Here is a 20,311-nt window from a genome sequence, read left to right as displayed (position 1 = left end):
CTTCCACACTTTACCACTGGGCATGACATGCTGAAGTGCCTAAACGAACCACATCTGAAGCACTGCCGCGGCTGCCCCTTGTAAAAGCACAGTATCCTGTCACGACCGATAAAGGCAGCCGAAGGAATGTGCTGGACCACATGGCTCTCCTGTCTCAATTTGACCAGGGCTCCCCAACCTCCTGCCCAAACCCTGCTTGGATCCGGTAACTTTGTAAGTGGGGATCTCAGCTCCGCGTACCTCTGTAGCCAGTAGGCTAAATCTGCCCCAGAGATAGACTCATTTCTCACGAGCAGGGTGATCTGCACCAGGTCCGGCTTGCTGACTGGAATGGCCCTGAGGTCCTGCCACTCCCCCTTTCCCCTCACCCCCTCGTACCTTTCCCAGAATATTTCCATCCCCCTCTGGGTCATGAAGCTCAAGTCATATTCTGGGATGTTGATGGGGTGTATACACGCGTAAAAGTCCTCGGGTATAAACCCCATCCCCATCACCAGCCTCAAGACCCGATCCCTGGAGGGCATTGCCCCCTCCCCTATCCATTTGAGCTGTACCACATTTCGCCGCTTAGGCAGCTGTCCACCCCCTGTCCCCGCTCCCCCCCAACCCCTCCCTGGGCCCTCAAAACCACCCTATCTCCCCCCCTCCCTGCTTCCCCCTCCCTGGACTACTGCCGCAAAGGACTTGGACCCCAGCCCCCACCGCCCCCCCTCCACACTTGTTCCAGCCCTTCCCTCTGCCTCCCCCCCCTTCTGTCCCTCTGCCCCTCCCCTCATCCCTCTCCCTTCCTCAATATCCACCGCCCCCTCCCCCTCCCGTTGTCCCCCGTCCCCTTCCCTCTCAGACAAACATCCAGCAACGTCCATAGTCAGTTCTGCGGCTTGGGCTGCCTCCAACTGATTGTCCTGCCCATCACCACTTCCTGGAACGTCCCTGCTCGTCCCTGCCACTGCAGGCTCCAGCCTCTGGGCTAATCGCCTCCTCTCCTCTGTCTCCTGGCGATACTCTGGCACCTGCCCAGTCAGGTCTGCAGCTGGCGATACCAGACTCCCTGCTCGCTCTGCCCCCGAACTCCCTCCAACCTCCGGCACCAGGGGCGAAGCCTCCGGAACTCCGCCGCTCCCCTTGGCTCCTCGCTCCCAGCCGTCCTGCTGGCAGGTCTGCTCCACCACCCGCTGCACATCTGTTAGACTTGCCATGTCCACTTCTGTAGTCAACGAAAGTCTCTCAACAATCGGGTTACTTCCCCCTTGCTTCTGGTGCAGTCCCTCCTGCGTTCTCCCAATGGCTGCCGCTTCCCGGGGGCATGGCTTGTCTGTTCCTGATTCCGGCACAGGCTGGCTGTTAGCACCCCCCGATTTCACCTCTTGTAATGGACAGCTGGTCAAATGAGCTCCCAGCTGCTGCCCGCTCCTATTCCTCTCTCTCCGACCCCTCTCCTGTAAACCGCCAGCTACTCCATGCTCAGGGAAGACATCCCCTGCTCCCGGACTTCGTGGGCGGGGCTTCTCCAGATGCCATGCTGCTTCGGTTTCCACTTCAGTCATTGCAGACCCGGCCAAAAATACCGGAGTCTGCCTCTGCTGACCCTTTTCCAACAGGGCCTCCTTCACGGCAACTGTCTCTGCTGTTTGCACAACTGCAGGTAAGCCCTCTGAGACTTCGACCACCACCTCTGTAGAAAACAGGCTGCTACCTGCGTCTCCCTCTGCTGCCTCCATTATCTGGAGTTTTGAAAAGTTACTGAGTTCTGTCCTCCCCTCCACAGGTAGGATCTCTACTCCAGCCCCCACCTCAGAGCCATGTCCTGCCGCTGCCTCCTTATCCTCTGGCTGCTGGGTAAGTGCTCTAGACTGTGTTGCCAACTGTCTCATGTATTTTAAAGTGGGGTCACCTCTGAACCCAGACAACTCTTTTGAGTCTAATGCTGCTGAAGACACTGAAGCTTGCTGCAACTGTAGTGTTCCTGAACCCCCAGACTGTGGTATTGAAGCCATCCTTTCTCGGTTAACATAGAGCTCCCTCAAAGGATTCACAGAGCCCTTTTTTAAACAGTTCAACAAGTGTTCTTTTTTCCCCAACAACTTTGATATCCGGGCTTCCTCTTTAACATACATTTGTCTGTGCTCCGCTGGGGCAAATTTACACATAGTTCTTGCCATTTTCAGACGTTTTCCTAGCTCCACTACTTCTTTTTCCACCAGCTTAATTCGTCTTACAATATTTACCACACTACTTGCTGGATCATCAGGGTCATAGCTCACTTCAAGGAACTCCTCATCTGACGATCCACTCTCCTCACTCTCACTCTCAGCTGCCTCCAGCAAAGGCTTCTGGCAAACTTCCATCGCCTCTTCCTTCTCCCTTCCTTGGAAGCGCCCTTCTGGGGCCTGTACTATCTTCCTCCCCCCTCCACTGTCTTCTCGCTTACCTTCCGCAAGCTGGGCCATGGAGGGGGAAATGCTCTGGTGGCCTCCACTGGGCTGCTTCTCCCTTCGGTCCACTGGACTCCTTTCCCTTCTCCCGGTAGTCAAACCAGGGAGAGAGCCACTCCTTTCGGCCTTCTGGTCCCGGGCCCCAGGAGGCCCCATAGCCTGGGACTTTCCTGAGGCCTTCTCCCCAGGGACCCTCCTCATCTTTGGGGAGGGAGCTAGGTCTCACTCCCTTTCCACTGGAAGTCAGCAGAGCTCTCTAAAACACCTCCTTCCTCCTCAGCAGACTGGATGGACCGTGCAGGTCTTTTTCTGCCGTCATCTACTACTATGGTGATATTCAGTGCTGATGCCTAGATAGTTAACCAGGAAGACAGGACCACATTAAAAAAAATCAATCCTATTTTGGGCTGGCTATAAGAACATAAGAATAGCTACCAATCCCAAGGTAAGCAACGGCTTCCCCATGTCCATCTCAATAACAGACTATGGACTTTTCCTCCAGCAACTTGTCTAAACATTTTTTAAACCCAGATACTCTAACTGCTGTTACCACATCCTCTGGCAATGAGCTCCAGAGTTTAACTATTCGTTGAGTGAAAAAATATTTCCTCCTATTTATTTTAGAAGTATTACCATGTAATTTAGAGTGTCTCCTAGTCTTTGTACTTTTTGAAAGAATAAAAAATAGATTCCCCTACAACTAAGCCAAGTACATAAAAACATACATAATAAAATCAGCAAACAAATTGTTCCTAATGAAGCCATCCAACAAACAAACAAACTGTTCATAATCTATCTACACAGAAAATCAACCCCATGCTTTAACAAAGAAGTATGTTTTTAGACTTCCTAGTCTGCTCCACACTCCTACATAACCTCAGATAGCCGGGCAGCCCATTCCATATTGTAGGCCAAGCAATTGAAGAAACTGCTTCATGTGTTTCTGCATATTTTACAACCATCAATTTATCATTTGAAAGTAGCTTAGTGGATTCAGATCATAAGGCCCTGGCTGGTCGATAAACAGTAATCACTTGTTTGAAATACCATGGAACAGAAGTTGAATATAATATCTGATGAATCAATCTCACAATCTTATATTGCAGACGAGAAGCAATTGGCAACCAATGCAGAGATTTTGGGGACATATGCTCAAACCTCAATATTCCTCCTAACAATCTGGCTGCAGCATTCCGTATCATCTGTAATACTAATGAGGGTGACATAAAAAAATCTGGAGCTAGATGATGTGTAGGTCATACAAAGGTTTATTCAAACATCTAATAGACTCAACATGTATTGTGTTTCAGCCACAAAGGCATGCCTCAGGAGTCTCTAAACAGTGAGAGATACATACATATATAAATAATTAAAAATAATTTTAAAAAAGAAGAATTAAAAAGAAAGAAAACTTCAAAATAAAAATGAAACAATTATTAAATGGATAATTTTTAAAGGAACGTAAAGCAATAAAATCATTATACTTCACTATAATCCAAATAAAACCATATCTGACATGTGTAAGAAATGTAAAACAAAAAAATCATTATACATCACTATACCTCAAATAAAAACATATCAAACGTGTAAGAAATAAAAATACATGCTGGTGAGATCAATTTAACACAATATAGCCAATCAAATAGTTTATTTATTGTTTTATTTATTTGAAGCCGTGTGTATATCTGTAAGAAAATATATTGGCCAAAATGATATAGAAAATTTTGGAGTACAGTAGATGAAAATCGATTATATATTGGTGCTATAGAAATAAAGAATACTAGACTCATGCCGTTAAATAAAATAAAAAATATTAGACTCATACTGTGAAATACGACAGCTTTGCTGAAATGGGACTCATGCTGTAAAACAAAATGATGCCTTTGCCGAAACAGGAAAAAAAACTTCTAATATTAAGTATCCCTGTCTCTATCTCTCTCTCCCTCCACGTTTAGTATCTGCCTTCTTGGTGTCCTCCTCTATTTTCAGCATCTCTTCTCTGTATACCTATCTTGACCTCTCCTGCAGTCTATATCCCTTCTTCTGTGATCAGCATCCCCCCTCTCGTGTCCAATATTGTCTCTGTGTGTCCTTATTTCCTCTCTGTCCAGCATTGCTCTTGTGTCCCTGTTCCTATGCTCCCTCCATACCCAATATCTCTTCTCTGTCTTCCTGTCCCTTCTCTCTCTCTTTTTCCTTCCTCCCATACCTCACACCCCCTACCTCCTACTCTCTACCCTGGGGCCAATATCTCTCTTTTTCACCTTCTCTCTTCCTCCCCCTCCACCCCAATATATCTCACTCTTGGTCCAGTGTCTTTCTCCCCTCTCTTCCTCTCCTCCAGTCTCAGTCTCTCTCTCCCTCCTTCCCTTCTACTCCCTCCCCTCACTGTCCTTATCCTTCTCCATCTCCTTGGTCCATCACTTCTTCCTTTCTGTTCCTCCCTCCCCCTTCCTCCGGTACAGCAGCACCTCCTTCATTTGATCTCTCTGGGTCCAGCACCTCTCTTTCCCTCTCCATCTCACAGATCCAGTGTCTGTTCCCTTTCTCCCCCTCCCGTTTCCAGCATCTGTCCCAATGCCTTTCCTTCCATTCCTTCCCCCTACCTGATTCTAGCATCCCTCCCCTTTCTCCTCCCTCCCTTCCCGTTTCCAGCATCTGTCCCAATGCCTTTCCTTCCATTCCTTCCCCCTACCTGATTCTAGCATCCCTCCCCTTTCTCCTCCCTCCCTTCCCAGTTCCAGCATCTGTCCCCTTTCTCCTTCCACCCTTTCCCTCCTTGCAGTCCCTGTCACTTTTTCTCCTTGCAGCTGGTAGCGGCACTGCTTCAATTGAATCAGCTCTGGGCCTCTAAATAGAACTACGCCAGGACATTGGGCAAACGGGGTTAGCCCTGCCCTAGTTAGGGGGGGATTATAGCTAGTGCTAGATAGGCAGGTTTTATTTTTTGTTTACTGGTGTACTGCATGTTTCTGCCCGCTAGCAATACAGCAAGAATGTGAAAAGGCTACTCCAGGCCTTGGTGGAGGGCCAGCAACAACAGCAGCAACAACAGTTTATGTAGGCGCATGTTCAACAGCAGTAACAGCTACAGTAGCAACAACAGGTGCAGAAGCTGCTAGAGCTACAACAGAGTGCTCAGCACCAAGCAGGAAGGGCTGCCCCAGCACTCAGCCTGCAAGCAACCCCTCTGGTTTCAGTATTAAAGAAAATGGTGCCAGAGGATGATCCTGACTATTCCCTGACCAATTTTGAATAAACCACCCACCTTGTTGGTTGGCCAGAAGCATCATGGACAGCTTATTTGGGGAATTTACTGAACGGTAGCAGCTAGATGGCATTCCAAGATGTTAATTTTGCTGGGACGGCCACATATGCGGAAGTAAAAGCTGCCATTTTGGAGAGGGCGGGCAGCACCCCAGAGATCTATCGGCAGCAGTTCCAGAAAGGATCCCTATAAGTTAAAGAAAAAACACAAAGTTTCTTCAACCGACTCAAGGAGGGCACTTGGAGATGGCTGCAACTGGAAGGCAAGACGGGCCCTGAGATTCCAAGAGCTGTCATTCTGGAACAGGTTTTTGAAGGATTACCCTTGCTTTTGAATCAGTGGGTGAGGCAGCACCCTAAATTGATCCCCAAGAGTACTTTAGGAGCAACCGAAGCCTTCTACCAAGCATATCCAGAGTCAGAACTCTATAAAGAAAAGAAGTAGGCTGGAAGTTCTGGGAGGAAAAGAGAAAAGGCTGGACTGGACAACCAGAAGGATCAGAAACCAACATCCAGCCAGGGTCTCCAAGGAAGGGGTCAGATTGATAGAAGCCCTTGTCCCCACAAACATACCGCGCACCTCTACCCCGGTCGCAGGATCTATACTCCCCAACCTGTTTCAGGTGTGGGGGAAGAGGTCATATAGTTTATTGAAACTTGCTAAACTGCCCAGGATAACTCGCAGATCAGGGCGGTTTACAATCTAAAATAACATTTAACAGAAATTTTGAAAGGAACTATAATATAAATGATAGGACAGGTTCTAGCATACACCAGTAGTGTCAATAAAATGTCAAAGACAAATAAGTATAATCCAAGAGGAAGGAGAAAAGAAAAAAAAAAGGAGCAATCTGTGGCAGCTGAAGTGACACACTCCCAAACGAAGCGATCTGCTTAACTAAAGGTTTGCTGAAAAAGCCATGTTTTTAGGGCTTTTTAAAAACTTTTTAAAATTCGTGACACACAAAATACAATGTTAAAAGATTTGACAAACTTAAGACGAAAAACTGAGAATCTGGAGAACTATTCGAGAAGTCATAATTTACGTTTTATAAATGTTCCTTATTCCTCTACAGTATCTCCACGAGAGATGCTAAAACTTTACTTCAAAGATATAGTCCAGATTGGAGAGGAACATATCCATCCCTTTGCTCAAGTTTTTTATTTGCTTCCTAAAAATTCGCAAATAAAAAAAACTCAGCCTTTGGATGTTACAGCGCTATTAGAAACATCGGATATAGATTCAATTATCCCAGCTACTTTGGTAGCGACAGTAGCGCTGATGCCAGATAAGATTTGGACACTGAAAATGTTTTACAAAAATCGTGATAAACCATTTAAAGGATTAAAGATTTCAATTTACCCTGATGTCTCGAAGGAGACACAGATTCGACGTAAAAGATTTCTTGAAAAAAAACAAGAAACAATTAACATGGGAGCAACTTTCTTCCTTAAATTCCCATGCAAGTGTTTAGTTACCTACCAGTCAGAGAAATTTGTTTTTTTTTTATCCCTCCCAGCTTGAGACATTTATTACATCAAGAAAGGCTGTTGAAGTTGAAGTTTCCGGAGTAATCAGCTCTTGATTTATTATTGTAATAGGATCAACGCACGATATGTTAAACTCTTCCTAAAGGATTGTTAAGTCTTCAACATGTGATATTTTTGAACTCCAACTGTGGACTACTAACTGGCAAATAATTTAAAGTTTGTGTTGTGATATTTTCTTTGAATTGATGTAAATTCTGATTTAGCCAGTTTTCTCATCAAGTTTAATGCTTGTAATAATTGTAAAAAATTTAAATAAATAAATTTAAAAAAAAACTTTTTAAAAGATGTTTCTGCATGGATGGGAAGTGGAAGATGTGAAAATGTGTAAATATATTGCTTTTCACTTAACATAATTGCAAAGATAGAATATATTTGTGTAGGTCCTTTCGAACAGAGATCATCACATTATAGCTTTCTGAATTACTAACAAAGGAACTCTGTTAGTTTAAAGAGACATGTGCAAATTGATAAGAAGCTGAGACAGGAAAGAGAGAAAAGGAGGGGGGGGGGGGGGGAGTAAAAAGCCCAAACTGCTGAGATCTAGAGAAGCATGAAAGCTTCAAGGACAGGCCTTAGAGCTAATATAAAAATGTAGCCAGGCATGATAACATGGGCAGGCTGCACTCCCTCTCGCCCCCTCCCTCATCCTATCCCCTTGTATCCACAGAACATGCACGAGACAGGTTTTTCTTTGGGAATAAATGGCCACAGCTTTATTGTAAACATATTAAGACACCTTAACACCCCTAGGAAGCACCCGAGCCTTGAGCCTGGTATTTCCGATGCTCCGGCTCTCCGCCATGCTTTCCAGCTAGAGAGCCTGCTTCTCAATCCCGTGCTGCGGCCAGCCATGCTCTGCCTCTAGCATGGCCGCGCGCTTGTCGGAGTCGGAACTGCACTCCCAGACCGGTGTGCCACCTGCCATGCAACCCAGCGAGGTGTTTAATCAGCTAGCGGTGAGTGCCCCAGTTCTTGCCAGAAGTGCCAGTCTTACTTCTGCCTGCCGTTCAGGCACATCCCAGGTTCTCTGGCTCGGGTGCCTCCGCCACAACCCGGGGGCCTGGCAACATGTCCCCCGGGTCTCCCCTATCCTCTCCCATTCCCTCTTTAGCAGTGTCTCTCTAACGCCTCTTGGAAGTCATTAAGGAGGAGGTAATCGGCAACTTCCAAGAGATGGATGGCGTCCGGGAGGAAGTATCCAGGGATAAGAGGTGAAGCCCAATGGTGCCATATCTTCATGCCGCCGAGTTGCTCCACCCACATGCCTACCTGACGATTGACTTTGATGACGCCTCTGGTCCATAACCTGGATGCAGCTCCGCTCCAACGCGGGATGATGTCTGACCAGAGGATTGTGGTTTCAGACATCATGTCGGCGAGTTCGCGGAGATCTCGCTTGATTGTGGCGATCAGGCGGCGGCATGGGATGTGTCCGATGTCGTTACCCCCAAGGTGAATGAGCAAGACGTGCGGCGGCGGGGTATCACACAACAAGCGGAAGACAGAGGGGAGCAGCTGGTGCCATCGCATACCGGGAATTCCCATCCATGCCAGTGTCACCCCTCTTCTGTCCAACCCAAGATGTCGGCCCGGCCTCCTGTCTGTCAGGCGCTTGGATGCGTTGGCGATATAGGAGTGTCCGATGATCCACACCCTTTTGCACGGTTGGGGACCTGCAAGAGGAAGGAGAATGGTTAAGCGAATTGCTTGTGGCACAAGGAGGGGGGTGGTCTGATGTAGGTTCGGAATGCTGCTGACCTCCAGCGGCCCAGCTGTTTGACTGCTTGCGTGGAGAGGCCATATTGGAAGGCAGTAGTTGCCGCCCCTATCCTGAACGAATGTGTCCCGTAGTTGTCTGGGACCTGGCCTGCTTCAAGGAGAGCTTGTCTGAAGACCGCCGTGAACTGGAATCGTGTCAGCGGGCTGGCATCCAGATGGACCAGCAGAGGTTCGCCTGCTAATGGTCTGGCCCCTAGATAGGTGGTGAGATTGGTTAGCGGGCAGGTCGGCAAGCCCATGACGCCCTTGAGTGTGATGACTTGTCCCCTACCCGCCTGATCCGTTTTGGACCCGGTGACTCGCAGGGATACCGATCCGTGTGTAATGGCGACATCGGCCATCTGCAGCCCTCCCGTTGGTGTCGCCTTGGATTGCACCACCAACTCGCTTTTGCACAGCGCCGCAAAGAAAGCCAGGGAGAAGGCCGCCCTGAATAGCGTGGTCTCATATCCGTTCTTGCATACTCGTTCAAGCGTTAGCCATAAATGATGGAGCAGGTCGTGCGTGACCGGCCGCCTGGTATCTGGGCGCATCGGGGCGAACCATGTCCATCCTTTCAGCAGCGTCCGGATTAGGAAACTGGCACGAGGGTTGCCCCAACCGTGAAGCTTGGCGTAGAAGGAGAAGCCGGCGATGCGTGAAGTGGTCGCTATCCTGGATACCCCTGCTTCGAACGCGTCCGTGATGTACCGGGCCATAAGCTGGTCCGGGACTGGTCCCCCCGTCCATCCATGACCTTGAAGGTGCTCACATACTTGGTGGAACGCCTGTCGATACTTGTTCAGAGTAGAACTGGCTAATGAGCTGGTGACGAGTAGGTGCATGGTGTTGTTACTAGCTGCCATAGATGTTCGGGAACTTGAGTTGGCTCCTTGTTTGCCGAGGGGGCCAGCTGCTGGAAAAGAGAAAAGTGAAAGCATGAGAGCGCATCAGCTATGGAGTTATCAACCCCAGGTACGTGCTTTCCTCGCGCTGTTAGGTTAAGCTGCAAGCAGCGCAGCACGAAATGTCGCAAGAGCGCTGCAGTGTGTGGACAATGCGCCGTTTGCTTGTTGATGATTTCTACTACCGCTGCATTGTCAGACCAAAGGATGACACTTCTGTTAGCCAAGGCAGGGCCCCAGACGTTGACCGCTGCAACAATGGGGAATAGCTCTAGGAAGGTGATGTTCCTGGTGAGGCCGTTGCGTACCCAGTGCGACGGCCATGGGGCCGCAAACCATTCTCCGTTGTAGTAGGCTCCGCACCCTACAGCCCCAGCAGCGTCCGTATAGAGGTTAAGGTCCTTGCTGGAAGCTGGGGCAGATTGAATGAGCGCTCTCCCATTGAAATCTTCCAGGAAACGCAGCCAGATGATTAGGTCCTGCTTCATGGGCAGGGTTATGCGTAAGTGATGATGCTTGCGTGAGATGCCGGCTGTAGCTGAAGCAAGTCTGCGAACAAATACTCTGCCCATGGGGAGCACCCTACAGGCAAAGTTAAGGGAGCCAATTAGGGACTGCGTCTGGTACAGGGTGAGCTTGGATGAATGCAGAGCAGTCAGGATTTTTTGCGTTAACCCTTGCAGCTTGTCCTCTGGGAGTTTGGTGGTCCGAGTTACCGAATCGATCTCTAGTCCCAAGAAGGTAATGGTCGTGCAGGGGCCTATGGTTTTGCTACTCGCTATCGGCACTCCAAACTCGCGGGCTACTTTGTAGAAGTCTTCCATGAGGTCTCTGCAGGTGCTGGAGTTGCTCGGGCCGACAAAGAAGAAGTCGTCCAAGTAATGAACGATGGTGCTCGCTGTCGAACGTTGGGCCACCACCTAATGCAAGAAGGTGCTAAAGGCCTCAAAGAGATTACAGGAGACTGAGCATCCCATGGGCATGCATCTGTCAAAGTAAAACTGCTGCTCGTGCAAGAACCCTAAAAGCGGGAAACAGTCTGGGTGGACCGGGAGGAGACGGAAAGCTGATTCAATATCAACTTTGGCCATGAGTGCCTCCGGACCCGCCTCTCTTACCAGGTCCAGCGCGGCATCGAAAGACATGTATTGAACCGACGTCAAGCGTTCAGGTATGGAGTCGTTCACTGATTGCCCAGGGGGGTATGACAGGTTGTGGATGAGGCGATACTTGCCTTGTTCTTTTTTAGGTACGGCGGTGAGGGGGGAGACAAACATTCTCGGGAAAGGGGGGTGATGGAACGGGCCCGCCACTCGGCCCGCTGCCCATTCACTTGCGAGTTTGGCGGATATGATGTGGACAAGGCGGGGGCTAGCACGTGATGATGATGCAGATGAACAGAATGATATGGTGCCTTGAAATGGTATGGGAAACCCATCGCGGAATCCGTGCGTGAGCAAGGTCGCCGCCTGTCGTCTGGGGTATCTCTCCAGCCAAGGCATCATGGCATTCAAGTTGATGGGGGTGGGGGCCCTGGTAGTCAACTCATGGTTTTTGGCTCCCCCCCTGTCTCTGTGCTGGTTTTTTAGGACAGACAGCCAGGGGGTGTGGGGCTCCACATGTGGCACACAGGTGCTTAAATTTGCAGTCATGAATGTTGCAGGTGCCTTTGTTGTATTTCCAGCAGACCTCTCGGGAGAGCGTGGTAGGCCTCCCATGCCTGATCCCCGACGGGGGTGCTTTGTGCCGATAAGCGTGCTTCGTTGCGCTGCTGGTTCGTGTGAGGACATTCCGCAACCACAGGCTGCCGTCATCCGTATCCCACGACATCTTAGGGTTTGCTTCCATTTTGTCCCTAAAATGCTCGTCGTAGGCCAGCCAGGCATAGCCCTCATGTTCACGGTAGATAGTCAGGACTGTTTCCAGGTAACAGAGCATGGGGTCAATTTGTTCGCGCTGCTTCCTGCACACGATACTCATCATACGTGCGTATGATATAACCCAGCACGCCAGGTTCCGTGGGAGCTCTCTGTTGTGGTCAGGTAACAGGTCACCCTTTTTTGCGCGCTTCTTAGCATGGCGCCTGCGTCTGCCCTCGGCCAGCTTGAAAATGTCAAAGTACCTCCGACGCATGACCTTCTTCCGGAGGGATTTGAGAACTCTCTGCCATAGACGCTCTGCAGGGACACCATAGGTGAATGTTGGCGCGATTGCGGGGGGCGGTGCATTAGCGCCCCTGGTAGGGGAGGGAGAGGAAGAAGAGGACAAGGACGAGGAAGAAGAGGAGGATGAGTCAGAAGACGATGTGGAGCTGGAGCAACCAGATCGCCTTTTTTACTTACATTTCTTCTTGTGCTTGGACGCTCGGTGTTTCTTTGTAGCAGGAGGGGGGTTGCTGCTGCCCTCTGAAAATGTGCAATCTCTGGGAGTCCCCACGGTAGCCATGTGGCGGTTACTTGGTGTCTCTGCAAGCTCCCGAGCTGTCCTATAGCCAGGTGTGCACGTGTCGTTGTGTCTCCCCCGACGCGTGTCACCCCTCTTGGGTGCGTATTGTGGTGAAGTGGGAGATCGGTGTGCGACATCGCGCCTCTCCGGCAGCGAATCTGCTATCGAGAGTCTCCCATGAGGTGAGGGACCGCGAGAGTCCGGGCAAGCTGGCGGTGATCTAGAGCAATCCCTCCTGTGACACGAGGGAGGTTTGCGATGGTCGTGTGCAGGGCGATATCCGTCGTGGTGTTTATCGCTGCCGCCCGATGTGGATCTACTCCGCCCATGGCGGGAGTGTGATCTGTAGTTGTTCGGCCGCGTGGCAGCTCTGCAACAACTAGAAGAGCTCCTAGATCTGCAGGATCGTGGGTCGTGATGCAGACGGGGGGTCTGACTTCGAGCATGGTGGTCTACATGGCGGGATCCATTCGAGCTGCTGCTGGAGTAGGACCATCTTCTGCGTTGTGTAGCCCCTGCCTTTCGTCTTGGAGATGCAGTGTCTTGTATCGTCGCCGCGATCGGTGCATCGTTGGATGTGCTGGGCAACGGTGCCTCTTCTGGTTGTGGCAGTGGGCCTGACGGGTCCCGTAGTGAAACAGCTTGTTGTCGACCGCGGGTCTCAGTAGCTGAAGGCGCCGATGCTCACGGGATGGGCAGATCAGCAGAATCGATGTATCTCTCGGGCTGTTTTCGGCGTCTCGTTGATGCGCGATGGGGAGCGAGTGCGGTCTCTGGTTGTCCCTCTTCTTCCTGACATGGAGGTGGCTGTACAGCTTGTGCGCGGCGAGGCATGTCGATCCCGGGATAAACTGCATGAAAAGAAAAGACAACTCAACCAATTGCGTAAGACAAGCTTCTAATTGCCCTTGGCACCCCTAATATTAGTAGTGATAGCAGACTCAAAGGCGCGGTGTCTGCAACGGTGGGATATAAGTCGGCCACCTCCATCACTCCCGTTTTGCCGTGAGAAAGAACGAAGCAGAGAGAGAAGAGAGAAGAAAAAGGGGGGGGGGGGGACCCCAACACGGGCAATGTGCAAACCGCAATGTTGGGGTATGCACCAATGCCTCTGCCTTGCCAACCCAGCGCTCCAATCCCTAGGCCGCTCTTCAGGTGAAAGAATTTTTCAAACAGGAGGTGTGCTAAGAGCATTGGGGAAATAGAAGCTGTGCCTGAACTCAGTTCCTGAGGACCAGAGACCACCACTCTAACCACTAGGCGACCAAAACAGTGTTTAACCGTTAGGCCACTCCGGCACGTGCAAAGGGACAATAGGGTGCTGTAACCTGGGATTAAACCAGGGACCTTTAGATGTTCAATCCAAAGTGAGTAGCAATGGTGAGATAATTAATGCCTGAATCGGCAAGACTTGAACCCACAGCCAGGTGGTCTTGTCTTTAGTAAGCAGCTGTGCAATGTCCCCTCTGTTTTAGCAGCCCAACCCTTTAACCGCTAGGCCTCTCTGCCGCATAATAAGGAGAGGGTGGAAATAAAAGGGAAGGAAAGGGAAAAAAAGGGGCTAGACGAGCTGCGCAAGCAGCACTGGTGGTGGATTCAAGCAGCGCGCGGAGGCGGAGAACTGGCCACTTTTGGTGTATGCCTTGTAGCGCTATAGAAATGCTAAATAGTAGTAGTAGTAGTAGTGTAGCAAGCCAGTGCTCTAGTCCTCTCTTCTGCTTCACAGGAGAGAGAGGAAAGGAAAGAAAACGCGGAACACCGAAATTCCCCTCCCCATTATACCTGTGAAAGAAAGGCTCTAAGCACGCGTGCAAGCGGCGATGGCGGGAATGGACCGGTCGTCCTTGGCTTCCCCCACAAGCGCTCTACCCTGAGAAGCGCCATACGAAAAGCGCGAGGGAAACCATGAGCAAACTAGGAGCGGACCTAGCGTGGCTGTACAATCAACGAGGAGCGAGATGCAAATTTATGTGTAAGTACTTGCCGTACTGCTGCTGGGGGAAGAAGACGTCATTTGGTGGACTGGCTCCGACGCGAGGTCCCGAACGAAAAACACACACTGCTGGAAACCCGCGCGCTGCTTGCTTCTTGCCAAGAGGAAGATGTGAAAATGTGTAAATATATTGCTTTTCACTTAACATAATTGCAAAGATAGAATATATTTGTGTAGGTCCTTTCGAACAGAGATCATCACATTATAGCTTTCTGAATTACTAACAAAGGAACTCTGTTAGTTTAAAGAGACATGTGCAAATTGATAAGAAGCTGAGACAGGAAAGAGAGAAAAGTGTGGGGGGGGGGGAGTAAAAAGCCCAAACTGCTGAGATCTAGAGAAGCATGAAAGCTTCAAGGACAGGCCTTAGAGCTAATATAAAAATGTAGCCAGGCATGAGATCAACTGCAAGATAAACTGTAAAAAGGAATAGAAGAAGGGGGGAGTTGGGGGGAAGGTGAAATTTGCCATGCATGAGACTGCTAAGGCAGAGCTCTCACATGGAAGTCTGAAGATAAGAAAATGCAAACTGAGCAGAAGAACTAACAATGGATGGAGGCTTAGGCTTCAAAGAGGGCTGTCATATGATAATTAGCAATAAGTACATAAGTATTGCCATACTAGGAAAGACCAAAGGTCCATATAGCCCAGCATCCTGTTTCCAACAGTGGCCAATCCAAGTCACAAATATCCGGCAAGATCCCAAAAATATACAAAACATTTTATACTGCTTATCCCAGAAATAGTGGATTTTTCCCAAGTCCATTTAATAATGGTCTATGGACTTTTCCTTTAGGAAGCCGTCCAAACCTTTTTTAAACTCCACTAATCTAACCGCCTTTACCAATTCTCTGGCAACGAATTCCAGAGTTTAATTACACGTTGAGTGAAGAAACATTTTCTCCAACTCGATTTAAATTTACTACATTGTCACTTCATCGCATGCCCCCCTATTCCTAGTATTTTTGGAAAGCGTGAACAGACGCTTCACATCTACCCGTTCAACTCCACTCATTATTTTATAGACCTCTATCATATCTCCCCTCAGCCGCCTTTTCTCCAAGCTGAAGAGCCCTAGCTGCTTTAGCCTTTCCTCATAGGGAAGTCGTCCCACCCCCTTTATCATTTTTGTCGCCCTTCTCTGCACCTTTTCTAATTCCACTATATCTTTTTTGAGATGCGGCGACCAGAATTGAACACAATATTCGAGGTGCGGTCGCACCATGGAGCAATACAAAGGCATTATAACATCCTCATTTTTGTTTTTTCCATTCCTTTCCTAATAATACCTAACATTCTATTTAGCAATGATGTACTAGGGGGTAAAACTTAGGGACAGGTACCTAATGTGACCAGAAAGAAAGGGTATATAACCTGTAAATCTTAAGGAAGGGTGTGCTTGCTTGGTGGGATACCGGTGTCGGAAATGGTATTTCAAGCGGACGAGTCGGAGAAACTTACTGACTTCACGGTAAACCTGGAGGACGTAATGGGGCAGTTCAGCAAACTGAAGAGTAGCAAATCTCCTGGACCAGATGGTATTCATCCTAGAGTACTGTTAGAACTGAAAAATGAGCTTGCAGAGCTACTGCTAGTGATATGCAACTTATCCTTAAAATGGAGCGTGGTACCGGAAGATTGGAGGGTGGCCAATGTAACGCCGATTTTTAAAAAAAGGCTCCAGGGGAGATCCAGGAAATTATAGACCAGTGAGTCTGACGTCAGTGCCGGGGAAAATGGTAGAGGCTATTATTAAAAACAAAATTACAGAGCACATCCGAGGACATGGATTACTGAGACCAAGTAAGCACGACTTTTGTGTGGGGAAATCTTGCCTGACCAATTTACTTCAATTCTTTGAAGCAGTAAACAAACATGTGGACAAAGGGGAACAGGTTGATATTGTGTATCTGGATTTTCAAAGGCGTTTGACAAGGTACCTCATGAAAGGTTACAGAGGAAATTGGAGGGTCATGGGATAGGAGGAAATGTCCTATTGTGGATTAAAAACTGGTTGAAGGATAGGAAACAGAGAGTGGGGTTAAATGGGCAGTATTCACAATGGAGAAGTGTAGTTAGTGGGGTTCCTCAGGGGTCTGTGCTAGGACCGCTGTTTTTTAATATATTTATAAATGATTTAGAGATGGGAGTAACTAGCAAGGTAATTAAATTTGCTGATGACACAAAGTTATTCAAAGTTGTTAAATCGCGACAGGATTGTGAAAAATTACAAGAGGACCTTACGAGACTGGGAGACTGGGCGGCTAAATGGCAGATGACGTTTAATGTGAGCAAGTGCAAGGTGATGCATGTGGGAAAAAAGAACCTGAATTATAGCTACGTCATGCAAGGTTCCACGTTAGGAGTTACGGACCAAGAAAGGGATCTGGGTGTCGTCGTCGATAATACACTGAAACCTTCTGCTCAGTGTGCTGCTGCAGCTAGGAAAGCGAATAGAATGTTGGGTATTATTAGGAAAGGTATGGAAAACAGGTGTGAGGATGTTATAATGCCGTTGTATCGCTCCATGGTGCGACCGCACCTTGAGTATTGTGTTCAATTCTGGTCGCTGCATCTCAAGAAAGATATAGTAGAATTGGAAAAGGTGCAGAGAAGGGCGACTAAAATGATAGCGGGGATGGGACGACTTCCCTATGAAGAAAGATTAAGGAGGCTAGGGCTATTCAGCTTGGAGAAGAGATGGCTGAAGGGAGACATGATAGAGGTATATAAAATAATGAGTGGAGTGGAACAGGTGGATGTGAAGCCTCTGTTCACGCTTTCCAAAAATACTAGGACTAGGGGGCATGCGATGAAACTACAGTGTAGTAAATTTAAAACAAATCGGAGAAAATTTTTCTTCACCCAACGTATAATTAAATTCTGGAATTCGTTGCCGGAGACCTGGATTAGCCAATGTTGAAGATAGGATGCTGGGTCAGATGGACTTTCGGTCTGTCCCACTTTGGCGATGCTTATGTGCTTCTGTTTAAGGCTGGGACGTGGATGCACATGCCATATTCAGTGCCAGTATCCATATAGCTAAATGGCCAAATAGGACCACACAAAATGCAGTCCTGACTTAGGCTGCTTAGCTAAGTAGGTGCAGGCACTGAATATTGTCCAGCACCTACATAACTTCTGAGGCCTGATGTCATTTTTTGCTCTCCCCTCTGAAACCCTTCCCCTCAAGATCCCCCATGAGCTACCCTTCTTCCACTGGGGATTACTGTGGAGGGGCATTTTCAAAAAGTCATCTAAGTCTGAATTGGGCATTTTGCTGATAACATAAAAAAAAAAAAGGCCATCTGACAGCCATTTTCAAACAGGAAAAATGTCTGGCTTTCCTATTTGAAAATGAGCTATGAGAGAGACATCTTAGTCTGAAAACATCTAAAAAGAAGAGTCATTTTCAAAAGTGAAATTCCAACTTTTGGACTCCAAGAAAGCAGACACAAAAACGTCCAACTGGCATCATTTTAAGAGAAATGGCCACACATACATTGCTGCAGATAAGACGGCCAGCCTAATAATCAGTGCAGTGGAATTTAAACAATGGCACCCAGGTACACTCCCACTACAACTCCTGTGAATGTATTGTGACCATGGGCATAGTTTGGTGGGGGCAAGGGGGGGCAATGCCCCCCCCCAAATGAGCCGCTTCTACCTGGCAGCCTGGAGGAACCGCGAACTTACATGCTCTTCCCTTTCCTTCTCTGCCTCTCGCTCGTTCACTCACTCCCTCTACTGCAGGCAGCCGATGCCTCAAACATATAGCGCTCTTTCCTTTCGTCGCTCTCCCCCTCCTATTCATCTGCTACAGCCATTGTACTACTGGGGTGCTGGAGCCATCGGCTGGCTCCCGGTACTCACCCATCACTTGTATCGGGCTCCGGACTCTGATCTAGGACAGAGGAAGACAGAGGGGGCAGAGAAGGGTGCCTGGCCCAGTGAGCTCCATCTCTGGTGAGTCCGGGGCTCTGCTGCTGCCTCTAGCACTGACACGCCAGGCGGCTCCTTCCCCTTCTCAGCAGGCACACAAAAACACTCCAACCCCTCAATAAAACAAAAAAAAATGACGGGAAAAAAATGTGTGCAACTGGCCTGTTTCACCGGCTGCAAAATGCAGCTGCTACTGTCCTAAATCCAGCCAATTTGGGGGGGGGGGGGGGCATTCTGATTTTAAAATCTAGTTCTCTCTGCCTGCCAAACGACAAAAAAATGCTAAATTTCTCCCCGCGCTGTCCGCTTCCTGTACAATGCAGAGAATTACAAAGAAAGTATTTGAAGGGGGGAGGGAAGAGGAGGCGAGTGAGGGGTGGTCGTGGGGAGTGTCTGCAAAGAGCGAGCCAGGCAGGAAACTGCTGCATGATTCATATTTCGTCAAAGTCGCTATGCCCATATCAGCCCTCTTCTGAAGTCACTTCACTGGCTCCCTATCCGTTTCTGTATACAGTTCAACCTCCTCTTATTAACCTATAAGTGCATTCACTCTGCTGCCCCTCACTACCTCTCTACCCTCATTTCTCCCTACACTCCTTCCCAGGAACTCCGTTCACTAGGCAAATCTCTCCTAATTGCACCCTTCTCCTCCATCGCTAACTCCAGACTCCGTTCCTTTTATCTCACCGCACCTTATGCCTGGAATAGACTTCCTGAGCCATTACATCAAGCTCCATCCCTGGCTGCCTTCAAATCCGGGCTAAAGGCCTACCTGTTTGATGCTGCTTTTAATTCCTAACTTGTCACCTGCTCATAATCTTATCTTGTCTTCCTCTCTTCAATAGTCCCTTTTCCCTATGTGTCCTATCTGTCTGTCCTCCCCTTATCCCTTATTTGTCCTGTCTGTCTGTCCTGATTTAGATTGTAAGCTCTTTTGAGCAGGGACTGTCTTTTCTTCATGTTCAACTGTGAAGCGCTGCGTACCACTGGTAGCACTATAGAAATGATTTGTAGTAGTAGTAGTAGGTAGAAACTGGGAACTGCAGAGACCATTCTAGGGAATGTGAACAAACAGTCCAAAGGCAGCCCGCAGCTGGCAGAATGGTACTTTCCTAGCTCTTCCCTTTCCTTCTCTGCCTCTCGCTCACTCACTCACTCACTCACTCACTCCCTGGCAAAGCATAATGCAAACGTGTGCGGGGCCGTACTCCTGCTGTGCGCGCCGCTGACGGCCTCCCTCTTTTTCCATGGACAGGATCTTCTAGCCACACCTCTGAATATACGTCACAGTGATGTGACTGACCCAGCTATCCAATAGAAAATGCTCTAAAAGTTAAAGTGAGCAAATTAGAGGATTCCCGCCCATACCTATAGTATATATACAAAGTGACATTACAGATAACTCAAGTTTTATTTTGCCCACAGAAACGGAAAGACCTGTGTCTATTTATTTCAGTCAGTCAGTCAAAATTCGAGAATTCAATTTATCAGAGATCTTATTTAATATGTCTAACCAAAAGACAGGATTTAAGCGATGTGCTACTTGCACACGTAAATTATCTATTACTGACCGTCACATACGATGTCTCCGTTGTTTAGGGAAACATCATGATACACTTAATTGTTTTTCTTGTAGGAGCATGTCACAGAAATCACTTGTAATTAGAGCTCTAAAGCTGAAGCAATATTTAGCTACTTCACATTCGGAAATTTCATCGGCAAGTTTGTTGAAGAAAAATTCAACTGCTCAATGTTTACCTTTATCAGCTGATTCAGCTCCACAAAATGACACTTCAATCCCTGCGCTTCCCCTTGCCTCAGTGCCCGGGGATCAGGTGCCTTCATTTCCTGCTCTCCCCCTTGCTTTAATGCCCGGGGATCAGGACTTCTCTTCACAAAATCTGCAAAGCTTGTCAGTGTCAGCTCAATTGCCTGAGGTAATTTTTGCTGATTCTCTGCCTGATGCCGATACTTCCACCTCAGCTTTACATTCTTTGAAATCAGCTGTTTCAACG

The sequence above is a fragment of the Microcaecilia unicolor genome, chromosome 2, assembly GCF_901765095.1.
Source record: "Microcaecilia unicolor chromosome 2, aMicUni1.1, whole genome shotgun sequence".
Lineage (NCBI taxonomy): Eukaryota > Metazoa > Chordata > Amphibia > Gymnophiona > Siphonopidae > Microcaecilia > Microcaecilia unicolor.
The sequence above is the reverse complement of the archived record's forward strand: the minus strand, read 5'-3'. Positions refer to the sequence as shown.